At 38.5% G+C, this 7,539-nt stretch overlaps 1 long non-coding RNA gene across 1 annotated transcript in view; it reads left to right on the forward strand.

The window, feature by feature from the left end:
• LOC309649344 overlaps positions 1-7,539 on the forward strand; it is a 979,232-nt gene that overhangs the window by 2,883 nt on the left and 968,810 nt on the right. Inside the window, exon 2 of the long non-coding RNA XR_014257039.1 lies at positions 47-125. This is a non-coding gene — a long non-coding RNA (uncharacterized lncRNA). The remainder of the gene's footprint in view (positions 1-46; positions 126-7,539) is intronic.

A 7,539-nucleotide genomic window follows, 5' to 3' on the forward strand; every position in this document is an offset into this window, starting at 1 on the left:
AACGTTCCCGCGCATGTCTGGTGAGTGTCATTTGGTCTAATTCCAGGACAGCACCGTGGTTTTGAATGCAGACTTGGAAGCCAGACAGCCTGGCCATGAGCTCCAGCTCTGCACCAACTAGCTGGGTAAGTTGGGGCAAATTGCTTAACTTTTCTGTGCCTCAGTCAAATAAGGAAGATGATCGTAAATTAATCTTGGGTGCAACAGTCAAATGTTAATAGATTTAAAGTGCCTGGAACAGAGCCCAGAAAAAATAAATGCTAATAAAGATTAGCTATAATTGTGACCCATATACAATAACTAGACTAGTTTTGGGGGGGGGTTTAAAATTTGCCTAAATTGTGTCATAGCATTACACCTATACACAGATACACACAGACACACACACACACACACACACTCCTTTTTCAACTTGCTCCTCTCTTGTGCTCCCATTGTGTTCAGACGTACCATTTTGATCCATGTAATGCATTCACTGTAGTTGCTATGGAGTGGTATATCATTGTTTTTGTAATTTACATTTCCCTGATTACTTTCTCTAAAATGTATTTGGAAAAGTGAGAGCCAAAGCAATTTTAAAGATGAGGAAGAATGAAAGGAGACTCGCCCTGTTATAATGACACTAAAGCTTATAAATTTATAAGTTTAAGCAGCAACGTCCAGTAGAACTTTCTGTAATCATGGAAATATTCTATACGTACGCTATTCAATATGGCGGCCACTAGCCACTTACGGCTACTGAACACTTGAAATGTGGCTAGTATGACCAAGGAATTGAATTTTAATTTAAATTTAAATAGCAACATGTGATAATGACTACCCTATTGGAGAGCACAGATTTAATGATAAAGCAAAATATAGTGATAAAGTGGCAGAAACGACTTTATCTGGTGGACCAAAGAAACAGAAGAGAGTCTAGAGACAGATGCCCATGTTTGGTAAACAACCAAAACGGTATTGTAAGTCAACAAGGGAAATGATGGGCATATTTTTGTCAAATGCTTGGGTTTTCTCTTTGAATTTTCTTTATCATTTGGCCATTCCCTCCACCCTGCAATGGGTTGTATAGCTTTTATTTATTAATATGTCAGAATTATTTATATATTTAGATGTAATATAAAAATAATATTTCTCTTAATATGTGGATTTCTAAATTAACATTTTGTTGAAAAGCCTTAGATTTTAAATATTTAATTTAAGGATTTTACTTTGTACATCTTGTTAAGGAAATCTTTTCCCAGAATCTAGAAAAGAATAGATATACAGAGATAGATGTATAACTGAATCACTGTGCTGTACACTTGAAACTAACAGGATATTATAAATCAACTCTATCTCAATTTTAAAAAATGAAAAAAAAAATCTTTTCCCTGTACATGCACATTTTCTGTATCCAGTTGCACCTTTTTGTGGGTCAGTAGTTTTAATTATGTATTTTATTTTAAAACATTGATCTATCATGGTTCTTATTGGTTGTTCACTTATCACTCTATTCCTACTTTTATGTGCAGGGCACAATAGCCTTGAAACATCAGGGTAAGATAGACCTAGCCTCCCAACCCAAGAAGGCACCCCTTCATAGCCAGCTCACTGAAGCATCTCTAAAAAATAACCAGAATGGGTGAAAACAGAGAGTCACAAAAAGCCTTCCTAACTGCCATTTCCTAGTTAACTTAAACGATCTACCGAGCCCTGATTCCAGTAAGTAAATGCCACAGCTACATTTCATCATGGAAAAAAAAAAAGAAGACTCTGAGCAATTCATAGTCCAATTTTGATTTCTAAAAAACAAACAACTAGAAAATGACTATCCTCAGATTTGAGAAAACTTTGTTTTTAGGACTAGGAATAATTTCGGTCTTTTCCAAAAATTTTGGTAAAAAATAATAGAGATAAAATTCTAGCATTTTAAAAAAGGGAAATCTTTTCCCACTCCAAGGTTGTAAAGTTAGTCTCCTATTTTGTGAAGGGCATGTTAAATTTTGCATTTCAAATTGAGATATTTAATCCAACTGAAATTCATTATTGAATATTGTGTGAAACAGAGATCTGAATTAGTCTCCCTCCCCATCTGGATGTCAATATTCCGGTGCCTTTTATTGAGTCATCCATCCTTTCCTCTTGATTTAAAATGCTTCCTCAGCACTTTAGTTTTCCCAATAAATTTTAGAATAATTTTGTCAACTTCGGTGATAAGCTCTTTAGATTTTTTAAATTCATATTTTATTAAATGTGTGGAATAATTTGGGGGAATTACTATGGTGCCATGTGAATTTTAGACCTGTTTTTTCAAAACCCTAAAGACTCCACAAAAAACTGTTAGACCTAATAAATTCAGTAAAGCTGTAGAATACAAAGTCACCACTGAAAAATCAGTTGTGTTTCTATACACTAATTACAAACTACCTGATAAGGAAATGATGAAAACAATCTCAATTTCAAAGAGCATCATAAAGAATAAAATACTTAGGAATAAACTTAACTAAGGAAGTGAAGACATACACTGAAAACTATAAAGTATTGAGGGAAGAAATTAAAGAAGATGGAAACAAATGGAAAGACATTTCTTGTTCATGGATTGAAAGAAAATATTGTGAAAATGCCCATACTACCCAAAGTGATCTACAGAGTCAGTGCAAGCCCTATCAAAATCCCAAAGGCATTTCTTATAGAAAGAGACTAAACGATGTTGCAAGAAGGAACAGAGGTTGTCTTTTCGTCTTGTTTATGGTTTCCTTTGCTGTGCAAAAGCTTTGAAGTTTCATTCGGTCCCATTTGTTTATTTTTGTTTTTATTTCCATTACTCTAGGAGGTGGATCAAAAAAGATCTTGCTGTGATTTATGTCAAAGAGTGTTCTTCCTATGTTTTCCTCTAAGAGTTTTATAGTGTCCGGTCTTACATTTAGGTCTCGAATCCATTTTGAGTTTATTTTTGTGTATGGTGTTAGGGAGTATTCTAATTTCATTCTTTTACATGTAGCTGTCCAGTTTTCCCAGCACCACTTATTGAAGAGACTGTCTTTTCTCCATTGTATATCTTTGCCTCCTTTGTCATAGATTAGTTGACCATAGGTGCATGGGTTTATCTCTGGGCTTTCTATCTTGTTCCATTGATCTATGTTTCTGTTTTTGTGCCAGTACCATATTGTCTTGATTACTGTAGCTTTGTAGTATAGTCTGAAATCAGGGAGTCTGATTCCTCCAGCTCCGTTTTTTTCCCTCAAGACTGCTTTGGCTATTTGGGGTCTTTTGTGTCTCCATACAAATTTTAAGATGATTTGTTCTAGTTCCATAAAAAATGCCATTGGTAATTTGATAGGGATTGAATTGAATCTGTAGAGTGCTTTGGGTAGTATAGTCATTTTCACAATGTTGATTCTTCCAATCCAAGAACATGGTATATCTCTCCATCTGTTGGTATCATCTTTAATTTTTTTCATCAGTGTCTTATAGTTTTCTGCATACAGGTCTTTTTTTTCCCTAGGTAGGTTTATTCCTAGGTATTTTATTCTTTTTGTTACAGTGGTAAATGGGAGTGTTTCCATAATTTCTCTTTCAGATTTTTCATCATTAGTGTATAGGAATGCAAGCGATTTCTGTGTATTAATTTTGCATGCTTCAACTTTACCAAATTCATTGATTAGCTCTAGTAGTTTTCTGGTGGCATTTTTAGGATTCTCTATGTATAGTATCATGTCATCTGCAAACAGTGACAGTTTTACTTCTTCTTTTCCAACCCTCAGAATGGGAGAAAATATTTGCAAACGGATCAACTGACAAAGGATTAATCTCCAAAATATATAAACAGCTCATGCAGCTCAATATTAAAGAAACAAACAATCCAATCCAAAAATGGGCAGAAGACCTAAATAGACATTTCTCCAAAGAAGACATACAGATGGCCAAGAAGCACATGAAAAGATGCTCAACATCACTAATTATTAGAGAAATGCAAATCAAAAACTACGATGAGGTATCACCTCACACCAGTTAGAATGGGCATCATCAGAATATCTACAAACAACAAATGCTGGAGAGGGTGTGGAGAAAAGGGAACCCTCTTGCACTGTTGGTGGGAATGTAAATTGATACAGCCACTATGGAGAACAGTATGGAGGTTCCTTAAAAAACTAAAAACAGATTTACCATATGATCCAGCAATCCCACTACTGGGCATATACCCAGAGAAAACGATAATTCAAAAAGACACATGCACCCCAATGTTCATTGCAGAACTATTTACAATAGCCAGGTCATGGAAGCAACCTAAATGCCCATCGACAGACGCATGGATAAAGAAGATGTGGTACATATATACAATGGAATATTACTCAGCCATAAAAAGGAATGAAATTGAGTCATTTGTTGAGACGTGGATGGATCTAGAGACTGTCATACAGAGTGAAGTAAGTCAGAAAGAGAAAAACAAATATCGTATATTAATGCATGTATGTGGAACCTAGAAAAATGGTACAGATGAGCCTGTTAGCAGGGCAGAAGTTGAGACACAGATGTAGAGAACAGACATATGGACACCAAGGGGGGAAAACTGCAGTAGGGTGGGGATGGTGGGGTGCTGAATTGGGCGATTGAGATTGACATGTATACACTGATGTGTATAAAATTGATGACTAATAAGAACCTGCAGTACAAACAAACAAACAAACAAAACAACTAATACTAAACTTTCATTGGGTTATTTGTATGGAAATATGTTAATATAAATGTTTCAGGCATTACATGAAATTTCTAAAAATCTTATATGTTCTGGTATAATGTTATAAGTCATAATTCTAGTTATTACTTTAAAATGTATATCTCAGAAATAACTAAATTTCCTTGCCAATTGCATTATTATGAACTTTCATCAAATCTTTAAAGAGAAAAAAAAAAAAGAAGGAACAGGGGGCTCAGTGTGTACAGTTACCTACCTTCAGGGAGGTGGTAGAAATGCAAGAGTTTCAAAGCTCTGCCTATAAACACTACCTGACACTATGCCCCAAATCAACTAGACAGAGCCCTCTGCAATTTCCCAGTCTAGCAGGAGAGGCTCTATATGTATATAAAACAATACAACAGAGATACAATGAAGAAAATCCCCCCATGAATACCAAAGGGGGAAAAGGTGACTCCCCGATGAGTGCTAGAGCCAATGGCTTTGAACTGAGAGTTGGGGAAAGGATTCCTAGCACCTGTCCTGTCATCTCTCATGGAGACGTGTGCCATGAAAATGTCCTCCAGAGCTCAGCGGCACTGCAGCCCCCCAAACCTCCCAGTAATTGTGTCAATAACTCCCACACTGACCATGCCTGCAGCCCCAAACCCAAAGACACCCAGTATCCAGACAGGAGTTTTGTCAGGACGTCTCATGGCACTCTAGGGAGGCCATATAAGATGAGTTTGGAAGCAGAAAGCACAGGTGCATCAGGCTAATAAGTCAGACAGAGGAAGACAAACTCTGTACGATCTCTCTTATATGTGGAATCTAAAAATATAAAACTCACAGAAACAGAGTAGAAGTGTGGTTGCCTGGCGGAGGCTGTGAGGAGAAGGAAATGGGAGCATGTCGGTCAAAGGCCACAAAGTTTCAGTTATAAGGTGAATAAATTCTGGGGATCTAATTACGGTAAGATAACTAGGGTTAACTATATAGTCTCACCGTGACAGCAAGGACAACAAAATGGTAATTATGTGAAGAGAGGAGACGTTAACTAACCTTATCGAGGTAAACATTTTGAAATATATACATGTATCAAATCATCACTGTGTATACAGTATAATCTTATGTGTCAATTATCTCTCAATAACGCGGGGAAAAAAAAACAGGAAGCAATGTTGCTGCAGATGAAGCAGAGACGAGGCTGAATCAAAGGCCTTCTTCCAGGTGGGATATTGACTCAGAAGGCTAAATGCTCCTGGTATCCCAATACATTGTGGAACTGTTGTTGTATTTTGCACACACCCATGATTTTGCACTTACTGTTCCCTCTAATGGAGCTACTGATGGCCCTTCTTTGAGTGGGAGACTCCTATTAATCGGCCAACAGTTTTCTCAACCCTCAACTCTTCCAAGAAGCTTTCCCTGACATCCAGAATCTGAGTGAGGGGCCTCTCCGCCCGTGCTGGCCAGGACTCTAAAGCATTATCCTAGTCTATTATTTACATTTGCACGCCTGTGGGTGTGTTTTCTCTTGTAGACCATGCACTCTTTAATAGAAGGGTTGTCTCTGTCTTATCTCTCTCCTATGCTTCTGGAATATTGTGAATACTCAGTAAACATGTGTTGAATTCCCTAAGTAAGGGACTGATCTCCCCCAGCGGATGGCAAACTGTGGTTCTGTTACTGCAGCTTCTAACCTGTGCAGGCTCCAGTCCTCAGGTATACCTCAGGGCTCTCTGGGGCAGTGGGAAGTTGATTTCTCATAGCTGAACAATGCTCCCCTTTGCCAGATAGGGACTGCAGCAGGCTCTGAGGAAGATCTTACTAGAGGTGACATCTATTCTCTTTGAACTTGGCTGTAGATGAGGGGGAGTTATAGGCCACTGGCCCCTTTCAGAGGCAGCTGCATGCCAACCAAGAGGAAACTCAAGGCGCCAGCTCTTTATAGAAGTCCTGCTGGACTGTTACTTCTTTCATCCCATCCCAGGGTCTGGGCACACACTTCTTCTTCAGTCTAGAACACTTCCCATCTCTCATTCCACTAACACACACACACATTTAGCCTCTATTCGGCTCTCTCCTTTAAATTCCCATCACTTCTTGTGGAAGTCTTCCTCACCTTTGTCCTATTCTCTCATGGAACTTTGTCCCTTTCTTTCAAATTAAAAAAATTAAAAAGTGTCCCATTTTGTAATTATATATCCATGAATGGGTCTAACAAAAGTCTGTCTTGTCCTCTAGACCATAAGTTCCATGAGGGGAGGTACCAACTCTGGTTTTGTTTTTAATTTCCTGTACTTGGTATAGTATCTACTAAGTGTTTAAAAGTTACCAAACACACTGAGTATTAATGAACGTCCCTTTGTACTCACTGTGTTGGCATAGTATACTTCTATGTCTCTCTCTAGACTTAATAATGCAGGAGCCACGGTTGTAGAGGTATCCCCAGCCTCAACTGCAGGCAGATGATGAGGAAGTGGGAATACACTTCAGAATTGCCTCCTAAACCAGGTTATAAGGCACATAAAGTCAGCCTCATTAACTTAGAGTCCCACCTCACTTCAGACCTCAACTGGGATGATCAAACTTGATCAACCAACTCACTTTCCAGAATGTCCTCAACTCATTTCCGAAAGAGAATTCTCCCTCTTCATGTAACAATCCCGGCCAAATGTTGATCTGCACTTGGGGACCCGCTGCCCTCTTCTCTTGGCCCCAGTCTTGGGCACAGGGCCAGGGGCTGCCGAGGAGCACAGGCTCAGGGCGAGAGCACTGGAGCTCCGGTGTTGGTTCTATGACTTCCTAGCGTCAGGGCCAACGCACGGTACTTGGCTGCACCCGGCTACCATTGACTTTTCTGTAAAATGAGAACAAGTACC

Source organism: Balaenoptera physalus (assembly GCF_965194825.1).
Source record: "Balaenoptera physalus genome assembly, chromosome: 19".
NCBI lineage: Eukaryota > Metazoa > Chordata > Mammalia > Artiodactyla > Balaenopteridae > Balaenoptera > Balaenoptera physalus.